At 40.9% G+C, this 22,853-nt stretch overlaps 1 pseudogene across 1 annotated transcript; it reads left to right on the top strand.

Annotated features, from left to right (window-relative positions):
• The first annotated feature begins 340 nt into the window (after window positions 1-340).
• On the top strand, window positions 341-711 carry LOC308256591 (large ribosomal subunit protein eL34-like; annotated as a pseudogene). The gene has a single exon. The product of its transcript is annotated as a large ribosomal subunit protein eL34-like (transcript).
• The last annotated feature ends 22,142 nt before the right edge of the window (window positions 712-22,853 follow it).

Here is a 22,853-nt window from a genome sequence, read left to right as displayed (position 1 = left end):
AGAAGAGAGAATTGTAGAAAGATGCCCCTACCAGCACTGTTGATCTTTTAAGAGAAAATATTGAGTAAGAGTGAAAACTAGCATAACTTCTTTGCAAAACTTCTTTCTTCTGGTGGTTTCTTATGAAGTTAAGCATACACCTGCCCTCTGACCCAACAAATCTCCTTTGTGCATCTACATAAAAGAAACAAGTGCATGTGCCAACAAAAGACTTGTACATGAACTTTTATACCAGCTTTATTTATAATGCCAAAAATTACATACAACCTAAATGTCCCATCTGCAAGAATGAATTTTAAAACTTATGGTAGCTCTTCAGGCACGATGACTTCAGGCATTCACAATGGTCCAGTGTTTGACATACTATTGGAGGCTGTCCTACAAATACAGCCTCTAACAAAACTAGGCAATAGAATTGTTTACCTTTATACCAAGAAGGTGGGGAAAGTACCAAAATCTGCATGTGGCATGAGCCTAAGCTGACTTTACAGAGTTTGTGCTGTGACACCTAAAGTTCTGAGTTTGTCTAAAATGTAAAACATGTCAGCAGGGCCTATGGTGGACCCATGTGTGCTAAATGTGTCCAGGCTCAAGCGTGCTTTCCTTATTGAGGAGCAAAAAAGTGTTGTGAAAGTAGTGAAAGCACAAACACAGAGTCAGAAAGCTAAATTTAAAAATGAAGCTTTTCTGAGTAATAAAGTTTTTTTTTAAAAGTCATGGTCTATTTATACAATGGAATACTACTCAGCATTAAAAGCAACGAAATCATGGTACATGCAGCAATGTGGGAAAACCTCAAAACCATTACACTAAATGAAAGAAGCCAGACTCAAAAGAGTACATACTGTTAGGTTCCATGTATGTGAAGTTATAGAACAGGTCAAACTAATCTAACAAATCAGAATAGTTGTCATGTGGGATGAGAAAAAGGGGCAGGGATTGACTAGAAAGGGCCATAAGGAGACTTTTTGGAGGAGATAAAATGTAAAGATTGACAGTAGTGGTGGATCCATGGGAATATATATTTGTCAAAGCTCCAACTGTATATTTAGGATCTGCACACCTCACTGAACATTAGTTAATCCTCAAGAAAAAATAAATTTATAAAAAGCAAGCCTGCAGGGAAAAGGCAGAGCAGGAATGAATGAGTCTTCAATGATGCAATTTCAGACACTTGGATCCCTGGTACAAAGAAGATCTGCTGGGGACCAAGTGATGGCACCTGGGACAGTTTTGAATGTCGGAGTTGGGCATCACAATCTCTACCAACAGACACCCCCCCCCAACAAATAAACATAAAACTAAACAAAAACTATGTGTGTCAAACAAAGCTTCAAAATAAATTCCATATGCCCTTTTCCAACTGAATTGCAGGTTCTGGTCCTTCTAATCAGAAATTCAAGGGCCATCAATGTGAACCTCACATCACTTGGGCAGCCAGCCACCCAGACTTAAGGCACCTTTCCCCATCCATTTGCACCCTGTTCATCCTTTCAATTTCCTGGATTCACTCAAATGTCCCATTCATGCTCTAAATCATTGGACTACTTGACTAAATGAGTAAATACAATCCTAGTAAAACATATACAGCAATGCTGGAGAAGTAAGAAATGCCCAGGAAAGGTCAAATATCACTACAACTTTCATTTCTGCATTACCCTTTAGTTATCTTTCAATGCCACTGGATTCTAAAGGGCACTTGGGGAACAGGGTCATGGATATGTTTCCTTGATTTTTCTAGAATTTCTGAATGAGCCATAGGAGCCTCCCTGGAGATAATAGACCAGAGAGTTGAGTTTTTCTCTGTGACGGTCTAAATCCTCACTCAAGTTTGCCATACCCTAGACTTTCAGAGGCCTATTGAACACCAATATTTTATAAATAAGCAAACTGATGCCCAAGATAGTAAAATTGGCTTCATCAAGACCCACAATCTTTGAGAAGCATGTTGGGACTTTGTAACTTGCAGCCCCTGCCACCTGGGACTTACATGCAGCCATCACATGCAATAGGTGCTCAATAAATGCTTTTATGAAGTGTGTACTGGGTGGGGAGAGGGTGGTTCCTTTTCAGGGTAGTGACAAGTTCAAAATGTGATGTAATAAATTTGCTCACCTATACAAATGAAAATGTGTTGAAATGTGAGGATTTACTTTGATTTTTTTTTTACAGCTATATTTTTTTCCAGATTACAAAGGGAAACTGAAGCAACTGAATTAAAATAGCTGCTTTAATTTCTACTCCAGGAAAGGCATGTAACAGAAGGGAAAAATCAGAGACTTGGGGGCTAAGTCACCCTAGCTTCTGAGCTAGAACATGTTACTTAAAACCACTTCATATCTGTGGATCATAATTGCGTACATTGCAAGGTTATTGTGAAAGCTTGAGGCTGTGCTCAGCATAATGCTTGGCACATAGTAGGAACTCAACAAACAGATGTGTTTTTAGTAAAGATAGAGCCTCCTCTTGCTCCAGGTACATGGGACACTTGGACCCATCACCTCCAGCCCATCACCCTGCCCCGATCCAAATCTATCCCTGGGTCAGAGGTTCAGAAGCGAAGTAGATCATAAGGGTTATCTTAAGCCAAAGCAATGAAGTCACATTCTGGTCCCACTTTAACTCAGGCCATTAGGGAACTGAAAAGAATGACACTTGAAGTATCAAGAGCAAGCAAACAAAAGGGGAGATGGCAGGCTGAGCTGCAAAATTCAAAACTAGACTAAGCAACGATTCCAAAACAGCCTCAAACTGGGGCACAACGAAACATTATGTAACCAGAAGGATCCTTTATTTATTCCATTGGCAAACATTTCCTACTTGGTTTTGTATAAACATGGGTGCAGAATTTCCTAGGAGTCGTATCTTCTATGGGGCCAGCTATCATTACCCTGTTTAGTTCAGAAGGTTGACCTCATTGTTTTTAGCAGTTCACTTCTCCTCCTCACACCAGACACGTTGGTGAATTGGCTCCATTTAGGGATGAGGGTTTGGGTTAAATGTTTCTGGACTTAACCCAACAACACAGCAAGGTCACGTTGTCCCAAGTAGCATCAACAACATGAAAGAACCCTTCTGCCTAAGAACTTAGAGCTCAAGTAGTTCCTCAGCTTTTCTGAGAGGTGGAAAGAATGCAAAGATACATAAAGGCTTAATCCAGGTGGGATTTCATTTTAGTAAGACCATGTGAGCATGAGGGAACTTGGTATGTTCCAGGAACTATTCTATGAACTTTACAGATATTAAATCAATGCAAGCACACACACAATACTATATAAGAAACACTATTTTATTCCCAGTTTACAGATAAGGAAACCAAGGCATAGATGATCAAGGTTAATAAATGGCAGGCTCCATATTTAAATCCAGGCATGTGAGCTTTACACTCTGTGGTCTTATCCACTATGCTACACTACCAAAATATGGGTCTTAGGTAAAGTAAATTAGAACAGACTTGACCTCTGTCTTCTGTGCTACCCTCAGCCCCCTACCTCATCAATATGGTCCTTTAAACATGACAATGAACAAGTTCTGAGAAACACCGTGTCCTGGGCTATAGCCTAGGAATTTAGGGCTAGATAGGACATGATCCTGTTCTTTAGATCTGCACTGCCTAAAACGTTTGCCACTAACCACATTTAATTCATTAAAATTAAATAAAATTGAAAATGTCTTTCCTCAGCTGCACTAGCCATGTTTTATGTAGTGTACTGGATAGGTCGGTATAGATCATTTTCAGCACTGCTTGTAAGCATTTGAGCCAGGATTTGAATCCGGTTGTCCAACTCCAATGTTGACCCAAATTTTTACACCTAGATGCTGTCTAAACACTGTATAACGGCATGGACAACCACTGGCCTGAGAGTCTGGCTTCTACCCCAGTTCTGCTAGTAAAGAGTTGTGTGAACTTGAACAACTCGTGGCTCTCGATGCCTTTGTTCCCTCAACTATAATAGGAGGAAGAGGAACCTATTAATTTGTGTTTTTCTCTTATTCCAACTGTCCGTTATTCTTTAAGACTGTGAGTCCACTTCTCTAAATGTCTAGACTCCTTCCAGGAATGATAGAGGCATATCTTAGAGATTGCATGGTATCATTCCTAATAGACTTTGGACAAAGGCCCAATTTTAATGGATATTGCGATTCTGTGAAAATCTTCTCCATATCCTGACTAGTTAGGCTAGCTGACTTGGAAACTCATGAGTGAACACAGGGGTCAGAGTGTTCTTAAAATCTAAAAGCCAAAGGAACCTAATGGGGTTTGCTACCATCATGGCCCTCAGAATAGAAAACAGCTCTCTTAGAGACTATGCCAAGCAAAGGTGGAAAACAGTCCATTTGGGAGTGGCAGGGGGGCCAGAAGAGAGCTGAAATAGCAAAATTATACATAAACATAAACATCAGTGGTAGCCAGCAACAATACTAATAATCAACATTTACTAAATGTGCACAATAGACTAGGGTCTTGTGGTTGACATGGAGATGCACCACACAGATCCCTCTTCAGATAGGCCTTGCTGTCCAGCTGCTGGGTGTGCATTCTGCACGCAGCCTCTAGCCACCAGCTCCTTTAGGGTCTGCCTCACCCACAGAGTCCTCAAGCCCAAGATATACTCTTTCTTGGGCAGCCCACATCAAATGACTAATCTAGGCAGAAATTTTTTAATATTTTTTATTGATTTTAGAGAGAGGGCAAGCGAGAGGGATAGGGATATAGAAACATTGATGTGAGAGAAACATTGATTGCTGGTTGCCTCCTGTATGCCCTCTACTGGAGACTGAGCCCGCAACCCAGGCATGTGCCCTAACCAGGAATCGAACTGGTTACCTCTTGGTTCATGGGTCAATGCTCAACTACTGATCCACACCAGCCAGGCTAGGCAGAAAGTTAAAGGATTAGTCATCTTGACCCAACTCAGGAGAGTTCAGGAAAGCTAGTCTAGCTCCAGAGCTCATGCCTGGTTGGCTGAGGCTTCATCAGATCTGTACAAGTTGGCTTCTTTTCTCATATTTTCTGAATATGTTAAATCCCAAACTCTGCTTCACTTCCAAGACCCTAAGACAAATTCACTGTAAGAGTCAATGGTTATAGTAAGTACTGAGACCCAATCCATTCATCTGATAAAAGTCTCATTTTATTTTTAAAAAGAAGAAATGAAAGAGAAGATAGAAAAAGGAAAGAAGGGGGAAGGAAGGACAGAAAGAAGGAAGGGAGGGAAGGGAAGAAGAAATTAATAGAAATTATGTACTTCCCAAGATTCATAACTCACTGCCATAGCCCCAAGAAAATGGAATTTGGGACACTTTTGGACCATTTCAGAAGTAGCAATCAGGGGTCAACTGAGCACCAGCCTTCCCACCTCTGTTTCCACACTGCTGACAGTCTTTCAGGTTCTACCACAAGAATGGAAAACATAGGCAATAAAGGAGAGACTTAGGATGAGTTGGAACATAAATCTCAGTAAGGTCAACTGACTGAATTCCCAGAAGTTCCTTTGTTTTTTGCTGTCTTCAGTTTGTGGCATATAAGAAATAATAATGACTGCATATTGATATTTTACAATGTGACAAGCAAATGTGCTAAGAGTTTATGCATATTATATCAATTAACACTCACCACAACCCTAGGATAATGAGGTAGATATTATTGTTCAGCAACTACTAATCTGCCTTCCTCTTTCCATGGGAAAAGTATAATTATCCTCAATGTTGAGCTTGACCATATGACTTATTTCACCAATGAAACATGAATGTATGCAAGCAGAGGCTCTAACTGGGACTGATAAATGGTTTGCTTCATTCCCTTCTGTTCCAGACATTCCCTTCAGAGAACCACTTCTCTTTCAGCCTGGTACCTGTAGAGTAAATCTAAGCCCAATGTTCAGCTTTGAATAGAGCTGCCACAGTTGACCTAAGGGAGAAAAAATATTTATGTTTGTAAGCCACTGAGATACGGGGAGGGGGGAATGTTATGTTACACAGCATTATTGTAGTACAAACTGACTAATACAGATATGTTCTGTAATTATTCCCATTCTTCAGATGAGGAAATTTAGGTATAGGAAAGTTAAGTGACTTAACCAAGATCACATAGTTAAATTAGTGAAGAAGCTGAAATTTAAATCAAGCGATGAAACTCTAAAAGGGTGTCCTCAATTCCTGCTTTGTATTATATATTCAATGTTTAAGGTAAACATTGTGAATCAATTGTATGTGAAATATTAAGAGAGTTTTGATTTCTACCTCTAATTATGCTTCAGTTATTTTATATTCTAGGTCTACTTATGCATTCTTAAATGATAATATCAATGAGTAAGTTGACATTTAATACATAATTACTGTGAATATTTTAACCAAAGAAATGACACTTAAATGTCCAATCATTGATTCAGGAAATATGCACATTATTTTCATTTTCATAAAAGAGTGAGTAATTGTTGAAAAACACCTGATTTTCTTATCAATGAGAAACTCCAGGCAGTTCTGTAACTGCAAGAGAAATGAGGAACAGGTTACAACAGGCATATCTCTAAGCCTGTGTGCTTTAAGGGATTTCAGCCCGTAAGCGAAAGGTATATAAACGAGGAACTGTAACTTGCACTTAATGAAACTTTCAAATTAAGTAATTATATGCTTTCTTTTTAATTTTCCAAAGTGATGATCACAAAAATCTTCCCCCTTGTTATTACACACTTATACTCAAGCTTTTCCTATATGATACTGAAATATATACAATTATGCCAAGTGATTTATGTGAAACCTCCCCTCCCTGTTTTTTTTGTGTGTGTGTGTGTGTTTTTAACTTACTAAGTAGACTACAAGAAATTCTTGAAACTTCCTGGGGAATTTCAAGACCCCAACAGAACTTCCACGCACACCCTTCCTCAGTACAACTCCATCCATCATCCCCTGCCGCTGTGGCTGCTTTCACAGCCCTTAGAGAAGATAAACTTGTGACCCAAGCTGGGAAGTTGGGACTGACTCACGCTGAGAAGTTGAGCAGTATAAAGGGCATCTGGTACTTTAATTTATTCCTTCAGACTTCCCACTGCCCTTCCCAGAAGCTTACTGCCACAGTCCTCGGGGCTCTTTCAACTCAAACCATTTATCCACCTCGCTGGAGATGCATAACTATAAAAGTTCCAAACTTCTAGATTCTTTCCAGATCCCTTCAGAGGTGCTGCCCTAAAGACAGTGACATGCAGTGGATGACCTCAAAGGGAACATGCTACAAAATACTTTTTGGAAAGATGACCTAGGATAGCAAAGAAAGGCATTTTAAGATTCTGCCTCTAATTGCCTGAAATGCATTTAACCTCTATTAGCCTGTGAACATCATGAACAAAATGGCGGTGCTAATACTGTTCCCCTCACCTCCACACTGAATGAACAAATTGTTATTTTATAGCTCTCCAGAGGATCCCCCATCAGTGGATTCCAGAAGGCAGCTGAAAATGTACAAATACATATTACAGCTACAAAGTCAAATAAAATGTCTGCCCATTTTATGTACTCAATACAAGGTCTGCTGTAAGCCCAGCCCTGCCCGATGCATGATGGGTAAGGCACAATAATAATGAAGCCTTCATCCCCTCCTGGATGCCCACAAAGTTGTTATTCATCCAACAAATGAATGTGAGCAACAAGCTCAAGGTGTGTCCCATACCCTGAGAAAGAATACAAGGGCAAATCCATCATTGTCCTAATTTCAAGGACTTTGCACTCTACAAGGGGAGAGAAAACTAATATTAAATAATTCTAGGCCCTGGCCAGGTCGCTCAATTGATTAGATCCTCGTCCAGATATGCCAAGGCTGTGGGTTCAATCCCAGTCAGGGCACATACAAGAATCAACCAATGGATCATAAATAAGTGGAACATCTCTCTCTGTCTTGCTCTCTCACTCTCTACCTTCCTCTTTCTCTCTCTAAAATCAATAAATTAAAATTAATAATTCTAGTACAAAACAGAAAGGATATGTGCCTACAAGAGACCCAGCTAATGAACCACGAGGGAATAAGGAAGAAAAAAATTACTTAGCAATAAGGGAGAATGAATTGAGGAAGGAGCTCTCCACTGAGGAAGCTTTCAAGGTGGGTCTTAAAAGACAGGATGTGGACGCCCGCAGACGAAGGCAGGGCATCTGAACAGAAGAGAATGCTATTCAAATAAACAAAGGACATAAAGTGGGGAAGCAGAGCGAATGTATGAAAATAACAGTTCCCTTTGACTCGATTGTAAGGGGACCTTATTGGCACAAATGGGAAATAAAATAGAAACAGTAAGTTGGGAGAAAATTTCAGAAGTCCCTGATATGCAGCCCAGGAAGTTGGCGTTTATTCAAAATCTCTTCTGCTGAGTTCTGGGTGTTGTGAAGACAGATGGGCAATGAGCCAGGATATGCTCCTGGTGTGACGAGAACAGCCTGCTTCTATCTAGTTGACATACTGGAGTTTCTGGACAAGATTTCATTCAAGGGGCCACGTAGGAAACAACTGCTGTCAGCAAATTGAAGCTGTGTGAGGGTTTTAAGAAGGTTGGGTGAGTCAGAAGATGCGATACCAAATGATGAAACTGGTAATAGCAGTGTGTATGATGGATTAGAGGGACGAGAGTGAAAACTTGAGAAGATGAATTAAGAGGTGATTGCAACATTCCCAGGTAGAGGTACTGGGGGCCTGAACTCAAGCAGAGAGGTGTGGGCGATGAAGCACTTACAAGTACTATTTCTGGGCCTTGGAGGCTAGTGGAATACACTGGGAAGTCAAGAGTTTTAAGCCTAAAATGTGGGCTCCTGTCAGTACAAATAGAGGACACAGAGCACAAACACAGTCAGAAGTTGGGGAGCCAAATTCAGTTTGGGAAATATTAAGTTTGGGGTTCTGGCAAGATTTCCAGTGGGAAAATAGTGAGAATATCTTGGTGAGAATATTTTGTAGGTAGTTGGGGCAAAATATCTCACTGAGTAGACACACACATAAAAGATGAGCACATTAAACAGTTCATCATCTGCAGGAGGGTATTTTTTTAACTAAAGTCATATCAGATCTCATTTAACTATCTGCTTTCCTGGTTTATCTTTCTGACCCCAAAACATGTCAGGTGTGCAAGATTTGGTCCTTCTTGCTCCTTATTCATCTACTCAGAAATCCTACTTAGTACCAACTTTGAAAATCCACAGTCCATATCCTTATCTCCAGCCCCGTAGCTGCATCTGCCTGCCAGAGCTCAGTAAACAAACCAGATGGCCTTTGCATCTCCATTTCCTCATGTGAGATATGGGGTCGTAACATACCTACAGCAAGGGATTCTTTTGAAAATTAAATGTGTTCAATAAATAATTATTATCAGCATTATTATATGTTAGACGTTGGGCTTCAGGAATGTAAGTAGGAATAAGATACCATTCCTGACTGCAAGATGCTCAAAATCCAATGGGAAGAGAAGATGCAAACAATAGGATGATTTTTCACCATCTTATCTAATTACCTTTTCTAAGGCATGACTCTTAACATGATTGTAAGTCTTGGACAAAATAAGTTTAATTTTTTCTTGAATAGCCCTTTGGAAAGCATATCTTATTTCTCTTTTTTGTGCTTTTTACTTCTTTCAGGAGCCAGTGTACTAAATAATTATGTTTTCATAGAATAAACATTTTAATTCCAAGAGTCAGAGATTTTTACTCATCTGACTACACTTCAAAAGAATGATATTATTATTAATAGTCCAATATTTAACATCTACTGAAAGTCCTCATCTTTAAATACCTGGATCCATCCCTCCCCCCTCTCTCTCTTACACACACCCACTCATCTCTAACTATCCAATGCCTGTGTACTCAGAGACCTGAAAAAAAGCACTGAATCTAGAGCCAAAGGCAAAAAAAGTAAAAGAAATTCTAGCCTCAACTCACCTTTAAAATAGGAATAAGTATATTAATTATCCTTGCCAAGCCTCAGTCTACTCATTTATAAAATGTGTGTACTAGACAGTGGCCCCCAGTCCTGGTGGATCATAAGACTCCCACATAGGGACATGTGTTAACAATCATATTCCTGGATTCCAGTCTGCACCTGCTGAATCAGAACTTCCACGGGAGGAGCCTGGAAATCTGTTCCTTTCAAAAAGCACTCCAGGGGATTATGATCATCAGCCAAGTTTGGGAATCCCTTTTCTAATTCTGATTCTTGCACATTAGACATACTCCTCTCCAAAGAGCCTCCGATGGCCTGGGGCCTGGGATCTGAGGCAGAGAGAGCATTATGCTTCTAAGAGAGAAGCTATGATAATGGACAGAGTCTCTTCCCTCCCTGCTTTGTGCTCAGAAACCCTCTTTCTTTCCACTTCCCAACTGTGGGTTCTGATCAACATAAATGGTTCAGCCATTTGTAATTCTTTCACAAGACAGCTAAGAGCAAAGAAAACACTTTGATTATTTTGATACCTCTTAAGGACTTAAAGCCAGCTTTGAACATGTGACACCAAATCTCCCTCATCAGATAATATTGTTGCAGTTGCTGAATTGGATTTGAATCAGATGCCTATCTTCAATTGTTTCACTTACTCAACTGTGTTATTTTAAAATCTTATTGAGTCCTCCCTGTTTACATAAAGATACATTTAAGGAATTATCCTCAGCTTTACTGGCTTTGATCAAACCTCTTCTCTAAAATGCCACTTTCCTGGGGCTTTCACTCCATCAGCCTAAGATGAAACTTCTTCCCGTTCTCCCGGGGGAGCGCCAGGGTTGAGCTTGGCAAAGTCCAGAGCAGGGTTTTTTGTAAAAGAGCAAAATCACCTGTAAGAGCTTCATAGGCAGAAAACTTCCCACACTCTGAGCTAATTCCCAGGAAATGTGTTTATGAGCCATGCATTCCTCCGTATCACATGACTGGGTACCAATACACAAGCAAACAGAATCCCCCAAATTCTTTAGAAAACTACCTTTGAAGAGAGATGCTGGGCTTCTTTCTTCTCCTAGGTTGTAGCCCGGGGAAACCTGACCCCAAGGAGCCCCATCTTTCTGGTTAAGGGCTTGCAGCCTTTGGGATCTGACTGCCTGGCTCCATCTCATGCTAGCTACGTGACTTTAGGCAGGCTACTCAGGCTTTCTGTATCTGCTTCCCAGTCTGAATAATAATAATAATATGCCTGTGAAGTTTAAATCAGGTAGAGTATAAAAGGCTGAAAAGGAATCCTGGCACATGGTAAATACCCCATGACTGCTAGCTATGATTTCTTCATGCGGGGCTTTAGCATTTGAGGCAAAATCAGTAAACAGAATCCCTATTCTGCATCTGTCCCACCACCTCAGCAGTGGTCAGCTATCTTCTTGAATGGTTGATTCTGTCTTACTAAGAAGTCTATGTGAACAATTGACACTTTCATTCTTCTTTGGAAAAGTCCTCCATTTTTGGATGGCTATTACTCTTAATTGAAGGTGACACTTTTGTTTGCACTCTTTCCTGTAACCGAAGGGACACCACTAGCCAGGTCCCAAGGGTTCCATTGCAATTTGCTATTGTGACGTCATTGCTAATAACTTTTGCACAACCTCAGAGTCAGAACACCTTTGCTCCAGCTTGTCCCTCCTGCTGTCATTCTAGAGGTGAGAGATACAAAATTCAACTTCAATTGACCTCAGTGGCTGGCATTCAGTAGACATCTAACAATTAAAATCTGCCCTTCCTACCCTCCAAACAAAGACACTCAGACTGCATGGCATGATATTCTGATACATTATCAATCGATCTAAGAGTATCCTTTAAAAGGACAAGGAAGTGAAAAGGAAGGAAGAGAAGGTTAGGGTTGGGGATGTTTTGCCATAAAAAACTGGGTATTGTTCCATCTGCTAGAAGAGAGGGCATGAGTATGAAGTGGTAGGCATTTAAATAGAATGTATCTGTTCACACCCAGATTCAACCCTTTATGTGAGGTAGAGAAGAAAGCACAGAACCTTAAGCCATTTCCAAGAAAATGACAGACTCTAGAGGAGTTACTTGACAAGGGAGAATGACAAGTCAAATGCCCAGGTATATTTAAGCAGGCAAGGCGTATTCTGCACCAGAAAGGCTTGGCCATCACCATCTTGCCATAGGCCTTCACATGCTCATTTCCCACTGAGTAAAATGGCCCTGCATTCAAATCAGGTGAGGAAAAACCAAATCATGCAGAAAGTCATTTTGCTGGCAAAGCTTCCAGAAGGGAAGAAACTTATCACTAACATGACAAAAATCTAAAATTTCATTGATTTAAAATCTGGGGTGTTGCCTGGCTGGTGTGGCTTAGTGATTAAGCATTGACCCATGAACCAGGAGGTCATGATTTAATTCCTGTTCAGAGCACATGCCCAAGTTCTGGGCTCAATCCCCAGTAGGGGGCATGCAGGAGGTAGCCAATTGATGATTCTTTCTCATCATTGATGATTCTCTCTCTCTCCCTCTCCCTTCTTCTCTCTGAAATCAATAAAAACATATTTTTAAAAATCTGGGGTGTTGTCCCAGCTGGACTGGCTCAGTAGATAGAGCGTCAGCCTTCGGACTGAAGGATCCCAGGTTTAATTCCAGTCAAGGGCACATGCCCAGGTTACAGCTCAATCCCCAGTAGGAGGCATGCAGGAGGCAGCCAATCAATGATTCTCTCTCATCATTGATGTTTCTATATCTCTCTCCCTCTCCCTTCCTCTCTGAAATCAATGAAAAAACATATTTTTAAAAATCTGGGGCGTTAAGCGTAGGACAGTTTTTACTAAAACATGATTTGGGTAGGGGTAGAGCATTGGGCAGAAAAGGGGAAGGGAATTAAGAAGCACAAACAACCAGTTATAAAATAAGTAATGGGGACGTAATGTACAGCATAAGGGATAGAGTCAATAATATAATAACTTTGTATGGTGACAAATGGTTACTGGACTTACTGTAGCGGTCACTTTGTACGGCATATAAATGTTGAATCACTGTTGTACACCTTAAACTAATATAATATTATATGTCAACTATAATTAAAAATACATTTAAAACATGATTTGGACAGATGATCTTGATTTACTTCAGAGCCACGCGTAATTAAGCTACAATTATGTTACTTTCCCTCAAGCATTGAAAAATAGAAAATCACTATTAGTGAAACTTAATGTTCAAAGTACATGACAAAGAGTTGGCTCTTTATGGAATTTTTATTACATCCTGTTCACTGGGACACTAAAATCTCAGCCTGTTCCCAAACTTAATTTCACTGTCAGATATCTGATATTCAGAAGAAATGTAATGAACCTTCAATATTTACTTCATACCTGCAAGAGAGAATAAACAGTTCTACCCATGAAAAATATGAATCATTCAAAAGAAAATTCTCCATGATAGCTTAATCTTCTCTGTTTCCACATATTTGTAACTGATAAAGCTTCAGGAAGTAATGAAGTTACACCCATCCTAGTTTTAACTGAAAAGGCCCGTGGCATTCTGGGAGTAGTCTCTTATCAGTGTTACTTTGGGGAACAAAATAGCTTCTGGGTAATACCAGTCTTCAAAATTGCTAATTCTCTGCCCCAAGTGAGTGGTTTAATTAATGTAAAAATCTCCAATAGAGTACATTCCATTATACTAAGGACATGATTTAAAAAAAAAAAAAAAAAAAAAAAAAAAAAAAAAAGGATGTCCTTTTAAATTTCAAAATATCCAATAAGAAAAGTGTATTTTTTTAATATATTTTATTGATATTTTACAGAGAGGAAGGGAGAGGGACAGAGAGCTAGAAACATCGATGAGAGAGAAACATCGATCAGCTGCCTCCTGCACACCCCCCACCGGGGATGCGCCCGCAACCAAGGCACATGCCCCTGACCGGAATCGAACCCCGGACCCTTGAGTCCGCAGGCCGACGCTCTATCCACTGAGCCAAACCGGTTTCGGCGAAAAGTGTATTTTTTTAAATCAATAAAGGTGTCACAGGCAGCAAAGAAAATAACATATGAATGAAATTTAACTTATGCAGTTTATTCAATACATGCTTACTGTTTAGTCTAATCTGTATTCTAGGCAGAAACACAGTCTAATATCCCAGATACTATTCCATTCTCTGGGTGTTTTTTGGTGGCCATCTCTGTCCCCGGGGCTGTGCCACCACAGAGAAGCGTGTCTGTTCTTGGCCTGGCACAGTTGGCAAATGGATCAAGAAGTTAAGGGAAACATAAGCAGTGCACAGTTTTGCGTGGAGAAAAAAAATGAGTCACAGATAGCTAAAGAATATAGTACTTAGAGAAGGCAAAAAGTAATCTGATTATAGATTTGGAAAGGGGCGGGGGAACGAAATGGTTAAAGTAACCGAGACTGGCCTCAAGGGGTGGTTGAGTAATATATGGAGTGTTATTAGATCAAAGTTCTCTATCTCCAAGGAGAAAACAACCCAAAATTGGCTTTAAGTCAGTCCAGAAAGATGTCAGCTTAGCTTTTAGGATAAATTCTTGGTGTATAAATTGATACATATCATATTAGGTTACAAAGAGAAGTCTTGTAATCCCCCTCCCAGGAGATGCCTGAGACAGGAATGCGCATGCGCATGACCATTTGCGTGGCCGATTCACCCAGAGCCTGGGTCCTTTACAGGCGCAAGTCTTTCTAATAACTCGACAAACACGAGGTTGTAGAAATTACTTCTCTGTCCCCTGTTCAGCGGTGTTGGCAAATTCCAAATACTTTTTAGATTTTTACAAGGACATTTTACAATCAATCAGCACCTCACTGATGGGATAATACCTGCCTTTTTCTTAACGTGGTAAATAACGAAGCAGTTTAAAGTAGATCCAGAGCTCCTTGCAATGAAAAGAATTGTTTTTTTTTTTTTTTTTTTAAAAAAAAAGCACCACTTGCAGGAAGCACCCCACCAGTTAGAAAGACCAGTAGCTCAGGAAATCTCTTTTTCTTCTCTCACAAGAAACCCAGTGGGAGGACACCCCATCTCAAGAACTCAGTATAGTCAGCATTTGGGGATGAGAGTGAGCAGACCTAGCGTTTGCAAAGCAGGTTCTCTGGATTCACACAGTCAGCCTGCTGCAGGAAATTCGGGTCAGCCTTAATGCTTCTGGTCCCAGGGGAAAGTTGTCCATGTGCCAGAACATGAAGGGAAAAGAAGGGCAACTATCTCCTTTTCTGTCACTGCTATGAACAATGGAAAAAGGGATCCCATGCTAAGGCCTGTAGAGAACTGCTCTCTTCTCACGCTCAATCCAGACCTGCTCCTGCCACACTACAGAGGCATGGGTGGGACCACACACTTTTTTTTCTTATTAAAAATATACCTTTTATTGTTTTATTCCCATACGGACACCCCTCCCCTTTGGCAACCATAAGCTTGTTCTCTGTATCTATGGGTCTGTTTCTGTTTTGTCTCGTTTATCATTTATCTTTTATTTTTTTTAGATTCCACATATAAGAAAGATCATACAGTATTTGTCTTTCACTGTATGATTTATTTCATTTAGCATAATACCCTCTAAGTCCATTCATGTCACAAATGGCAATATTTAATTCTTTTTATTGTTAAGTTTTATATATAGATATATATAGGTATATATAGATATCTGTAGATATCTATATATAGAGATATATCTTCTTTATCCATTCATCTATTGATTGCTTCCAATCAACAGGTGAATGGATATTCATGTAGTTTGCTTCCATATGTTGGCTATTTTTAGTAATGCTGCAATGAACATAGGGGTACATATATCTTTTCAAATTACTGTTTTGTTTTCTTCTGGTAAATACTCAGAAGTGGAATTGCTGGGTTGTATGGCAGCTCTATTTTTAATTTTTTGAGGACTCTCCACACTGTTTTCCATAGCGGCTGCACTAATTTACAATCCCACCTACAGTGCACAAGGGTTCCCTTTCACATCCTTGCCAGCACTTGTTGTTTGTTGATTTATTGATGTAGCCATTCTGACAGGTGTGAGGTAATATCTCATTGTGGTTTTAATTTGCATTTCCCTGATGATTAGTGATGTTGAGCATTTTTTCATATGTCTGTAGGCCATCTGGCTGTCCTCTTTGAAGAAGTGTCTATTCAGGTCCTCTGCCCATTTTTTTAGATTGAATTGTTTGTTTTGGTGTTAACTTAGTTGAGTTCTTTATTTATTTGGATACTAACCCCTTATCAGATCTATCATTGGTGAATATATTCTCCCATTCACTTTTGTAGATGATTTCCTTCACTGTGCAAAAAAACACAGACTGTTAAGAATAAAAGCAATTTAGAAATTACCCAATTAAAAATACACACACATACATACACACACCACCACCACCACCACCATCACCACCACCACCATCACCACCACCACCAGCAGCTAGGAAGACCAATAGCCCAAGAAACCTCTTTTCCTTCTTTCATAAGAAAGTCACAACCCAGGCAAGAACCCCAGTGGGAGGACAGCCCAATCTCCAGAACTCAGGACATTTTCCCCAGTGTACCCTGCACTGCAATGAGATCTGCATCCTCTCCATTTCCCAGTGACACCAGCATCTCCCTGTTTAGAAAGAAATCTCAGTGATCCGCCTTAATGGCTGGGCTTCCAAACAGCTTTTGACTCCCAGTTTGTGTTCTAAGCCATAGAACTTTTTAAGACAGTTAAATCAGAAATCTTGGATCCATGTACTCTGCCAAATCAATCCTGTACAGGAAAATTAACTCTCTGCTAGAAAGCCCCATGCTGTGCCTAGGTGCATCACTCGTCTATTCTCTGATTTTTTTTTAATTCTTTTCTTCTATTCTTTTACTTCTTTTCTTGGTACTAAATGAAAAAGCAGAGAGCTTTGTGATCACCAACTTGAATGGAGAACCCCCTATAAAAATTCTTATCATGTGAAAAAAGATTACCACAATGCTACCTGTTGAAATAAAAATGGAAACTTTTAAAACTGGTACTAAGCAAAGACAACAAAGGTGTCCCCTTTCAGAGTTGATAAGAGATCGCGAGGCTGAAACTCTGCACAGCACTTTGAAAACTAGAAGCCGTCCTCTCAGGACCTTATTCTTTTTTCAAAGCAAAGAGCTTTGAAAGCTTGCTGGACACCAAGCTGGCTCCATCCATCCTTTGCGATGTTTTTGATCCATGACACTCTGAAAACAATTACTCTTATAATCAAATACATGTTGATTAGTTATAGTTTTCTATAAATAAAATTGACACAAAAAATAATTTTTGAAGTGTATCAATGTTAGGAGGAAACAAAATGGCTCTGAGAATGAACCAATCCTGCACAAAAGTCATGTTTTTAAAAAAATAAAATAAAAAGAGGAAACATATATTTCTATTTGAAAGCTCACAAAATTGGAAACAAGGCAGGTCAATAAATTTTTTTCCAAACCACCTTCTCTTCCCCTGGAAGGCATTTTATGAGATAATGAAAACCTCTAACATTGAGTAATGTGATTAAGTAATAAAAGGCTGAATTTTCCTTCCAATGGAACTCCACAGGGTGCTTCCTATAGCTCGGCAAAGGTCTGCACAAGGAGTTAACTATGTGTTGGTGTAACACCAGATTACAGGTATTTGTTAGAGGAGACCCCACTGAGCTTTTTCCCTAGGCTGGTGAAACAACAGCTTCATTCTCTCAGTCTAATGTGCACAGCCTGCATGGGCGCATTGCCTCAACCTTGAGTCTACAAGAAAAGCAAACTTGCACACTTGCAAGCTCGTGAGTCATCAAGGAATGCTGCCTGGGTGAGAGAGCTTGCATGAAGACCAACTTTCTCTCCACGTGTTTCACAACAGACTGTGGGCTCAGCCACTGCAGATATGCCAGTCCGCTAAGGGAAGCCGGCCGGCCCACCCCAGACTCTGGGAAGGCAACACGTTATGGACAATGTGCTCCTTCCCTCTGGTGGGACGGTGCGGGCACACAGGCTTGACCCAGACTGCTGCTCTGCAAGTTCCCGGTAACAAGCAGGTTAAGCCAGCTCATAAATCAACCCTCAAGCCCGGGCTTCATCACCCTACACCCTGGACTCTCAGAGCTTTGCAGCCATTTGAAAATTCTTTAATGGGATTACCCTGATGGACACAGAATGCCTGGAATCTGTCAGTGTGAAAGCACTGTTCCAACCTCGAAGGTGCTTTCCTGGCTCCTCTTCACATTTTCCTCCTAATATTCAAACTTTGTGTTCTAAATCTTCCCATTAAATCTTTCCGCCAAGAGAGACCTGTGTCTGTGTGTATGGTGGGGACATTGACTTCATTTTTGAAAGCTTTTTCTTTTGAAATAATTTCAAATTTAGAGAAAAGTTGCAAATCTTAAATACCCTTTGCACCAATTCAAAAAAAATTAACATTTTGCCATGTTTGTTTAATACCTCCCTCTGTGTGCGTGTGTGGATATAATTATTTCTGCCCCTTGTGACAGTAGGCTGCATGTCTGATGTCTGACTCTGTAATACCTCCATGCATTTCCCAAGAATAAAGAGTCTCTTACATAATCACAGGACAATTATCAAATATAAGAAATTGAACGTTGATGTAGTACTTTGTTATCTAATCTATAGTTAACATACAAATTTCATCATGTGCCCCCAATGGTGACCTTTATAACAATTATTTTTTAATAAAAGGTTCCTGCCTCCCTAAAACTGCTTTTTGGAATGTTGATTTTAAATGGGTTATTGGAAAACAGGGTACTCATAGGGAGCCTTTAGCCCTACCCCCTTTTCTGTCTCAGAGATTCAGGTGAAGGGCCTGCTTCAGGAAGGCAATCTTGGGGTGTTTCCTTAGCCTAATTTGAATTAAGCGTGGTAGATAGGAAGGACCCAAGCGTAGAACCTAGTAGCTTGACCACCCACTGTCTTCCATTGAAGCAAGAATTTACCTGCCGTGTATGTTCCATTCTCCCTTAATTACCTGTAAATGGCCTACTTCCTTTGAAATCCCATCACTGTCCCTCGCCCCTTTGTCCTTTGTCCAAAATAACATATATATACAATTTTGCCTCACTGTCTTGGGAATATTGATGTTTATGTAAATTCCCCATGCACAAGTATTAAAATTTTTATTTTCTCCTGTTAATCGGTCTCAGTTAATTTGATGATTAGTTAGCCCACCTAGAAGAATTTAAATGATGGGAGGAAAAGTATTTCTTTAGCCCCCACAATAGAATATCCCTCAATTTGGGTTCCTCTGATATTTCCTTGTGATTAAGTTCATGGATCACATCTGGGGCTGGAATACTACATAGTGATATGCTGTTCCCAAAGCATCCCCTCCCAGGACCCAGGATTCCCCTGTGCCCCTCTGTTAATTTCTATCACTTGGTTGAGATGCTGTTCTATGTCTTCACTGCCTACCTAGTTAACTATTTTCCCTTCTGTGCTTTTAGATAACGTGAGGTTATATAAGTATTCTGTTTTCCGATGGCCCTCCACCTCTGGATTTAGAATCCATTGATGATTCCAGAGTGAATCCATTTTTATTCTAGTGGTCTTCTTCATTCACAGGACCCAAAAGAGGAGAAAAGGAAGAAACACATAAACTACCAACGGGCCAGGTTTGCCACAGCATGGTTTCCTTTTGTCCTAGTTTCTCCAAGACTTCCATCCCCAGAGGTGAGAGTCCAAGTCTGAAATCACCACACCATCTTCCCTGCCTTTGATTTAATATCAAGCATTTTTCACGATGATTACATGCAGTCACTAGTCCAGGGCATTTCCTCCCTTTTGTTTAAATTGCTTCTAGAATAAACATCTCAAAATTTAGGATGGCGGCCAACGGAAGATAATCTCTCAGGGGAAAACATTGGAATCCTCACAACTTCCATCAGTAAAAAGCAGAGGAAAATGACAAGTTGCCATTTATTTCCAAAGAAATTACACTCCATGGCGAAGTTTCTCACCTTTAACGTGGGGGGAGGAGGGGCAGAGCAAGTCCCCTGAATGTACTGCGTGGCATGCAGATAATTTCCAGTTTGTCACCTTACCTTTACCTGCCTAAAGAGATTCAGACAGAAAAAGCTGCTTCAGAAATGAAACTTTAGCATATCCACCTTAGCTGTTCACTTTAGTGTTATTGGTGGAAGTGGGGTTCTGGGGTGGCGCTGGAATAAGCATTTTTAGAGGCCCCCACAGGAGGATGAGATATAGTAGAAAGCTTTATTTCCATGGAAGTACATCCTTGGGTTCTCAAAGTCCCATTCCCCTTAGTCCAGTCATAGAAGAAGTGTAGCTGGGGTTTCAGTAGAGCTAAAAGTAAAGCCAGTGTCCAGAGTTTCCATTCCATATTAGAGCAGGGTCCAGTATAGCACCAGGCTAGTTGCAGTCCATCAGTCCATTGTGTGTGGGGATCAGCATGGCTGTGAGCCACATGGAAGAATGCCAGGAAGCCATGCATGAGCCATGAGCCAAGGGTGCCAACAGGAACCAAGAGTGTCAGAAAGTGAGCTTCTTTGTTCAGGGAATTAAGTATCCCAAATCTTCACAGGATTGCAGTGGCCACGCCCATTCTGGCCGACATCTCTGTCCCCAGGTGTGATTGACAAGCAAGTACTTTCCCTATGTCATCCCAACTTCACTGGGTTTGCATCTATCTTCCCTTTGTTGGCTCCCTCCCCAAGTGTTTTGCAGGGAATATGCCTATAATGTCCAGCCTTCCCTTTGCTTCTTTCCTATTATTAATAACTAGCTAATTACAATGCTATCAAAACCTGATATGTTAATTATCAAGAGAATATTATACTACTTCACATGAAGTGAAGGAAAGTGGAACCTACTGGATAGGGATCTATCACTTATCCCCTCCAGGATTTATCTTATTCACTAAAAATAAACATATTTCCTTGAGAACAGATGGAAACTGTGAAGTGACAATTCATTCCCCAAGAAAGCATGTTACTTCCCAAAAGGCAAATTCTCACTTCAAGGTGTGGAATATCCATATGCATTTAAAAAACAACAACACTACAATCTGTAGGCAAGAAAGCCTACTAAAGTGAGGATTATTCTAATAAAACCAGAATTGGACTGAAAATAAAAAAAATAACAAAGACAAAGTGACCAGGTCCAACATACAGATGCTGATATGGTCAGTTCTGCTTCCCTCATTACTAATCAGAATCTGACAACATGAGTGACACCTTGCCATCTAATGAAGATTTCCTTTGTCTTTCTTGCACTGGCATGTGCAGTTGACCTTTGTGTTAGCATTGTAACTAACTAGTTGACCCTTGTGTTACCACTGTAACTAGCTAGTTAATATTATTAATGGGAAGAGCACAAATGGAGGCCAGACATTATAAGCATGGTCATCTGGGCAGCTTCACCAGGAAGCTGCAAGCTTCAGATTTCCCAGGAACCACCTGCAAATCAATGGGGAAAGAAATCAAACAAAGGGGAAAATGGGCACCTGGGCAGTGAATTCAGAGTGACATAGGGAAGGTGCTTGACTGGCAGTCTGTTACCAGTGAGATGATAAGACCCCAGTTCTTGTATTCTTGAAGGAAAAACTTTAATCAAGAGACAAAGTGCAGCAAAGCAAGAGTTTATTGGCTGCAACAAAAACACACTCAGGACAGTGGAACAAGGAAGAGCTTATCATAGAAGTCAGAGAAAAGAGGGCCTTGGAGACAGGTTCAGGGGTAAGCCCGGGACGAGCTGCTACTACTCATTGCTCCCTGGTTGTGAGTCTCATGTGGGCCCTTAGAATAAGATGTGTGCCTGTGGGGAAAGGAGAAGGGGAAGGAAATGGCACGGGCATGCTCCTCAGAGGGAGAGTGCGCTGGGTCCTTCATCCTGAGAGTCTTCATCTCTCTCTGGCAGGTGGAAATCTTAGAGGAGGTCTCAGAGAGGGTCCCAATAGAATATTCATCAGTTTTCCAGGTGTGTTCTTTCAGGGTTGTGGTCTCCACCAACTGGTCAGCACCCAGGCCAGGTGTCATTAGTCAATGCAGCTGGTCCTAAGGCACCCATGGTCTCACTTGGCTGACTTTGCTACTTTTCTGGGCCTGGAGCTGAAATACAACTGAAGCCTAGATGTTATCTTTAGGGAGAAAAAGTTACCCTGCAGGCAAGATTCTTTTTTTCTCAGTTTTGCCCCTTGCTAGGCATCTGGGGCTTTCTGCCCTGGTGATCTTCTGTACCTGGCCCATCGTCCTTGCTCTGCTCATGTCTTATGTCTGTCTACCTGCCTATTACAACCCTAACCTGGGAAAAAGGTAATTGGCTGAGGAGTGTGAGTAAAGCCATCACTGCAAGTGTGTGAAATGCTGAAGTGTTAAATGGTTAAGTTCCTGGCTATAACCCTGAAACAAAGAGTTCTCAATCTCTCTCTCTCTCTCTCTCTCTCTCTCTCTCTCTCTCTCTCTCTCTCTGTGTGTGTGTGTGTGTGTGTGTGTGTGTGTGTGTGTGTGTGTGTGTGTTAATTCTCACTGGATGATATTTTTCCCATTGATTTTTAGAGCGAGTGGAAGGGAGGGGAAAGAGAGAGAGGGAGAGAGAGAGGGAGAGGGAGAGAAACATCAATGTAAGAGAGAAACATTAATTGGTTGTCTTCCACACACACCCCAACTGAGGCCAGGGATCGAACCTGCAATCCAGGTATGTGCCCCAGGAAGCGAACCCATGACCCTTTGGTGTGTGGACAGATGCTCTAACCACTGAGAACACTGACCAGGGCTCTCTTGCACTCCTGTGTCTCACTTGCTCCGTGACCTTTACTCGCCCATGCACTAGCCGCCATATGGCCTTAAGCAGACACATGGCACATGGCCATGCAGACCCCACACACAATGGACTGCAGCTGGGAACACAAGCTAAGCCAGCCAGATGCTGACTGGACTGTGCTTTAATATGAAGCGGAAATTCTGAGCAGTGGCC

This window comes from Plecotus auritus, assembly GCF_963455305.1.
Source record: "Plecotus auritus genome assembly, chromosome: 8".
NCBI classification, from domain to species: domain Eukaryota; kingdom Metazoa; phylum Chordata; class Mammalia; order Chiroptera; family Vespertilionidae; genus Plecotus; species Plecotus auritus.
This window is presented reverse-complemented; position numbering and strand designations above follow the sequence as displayed.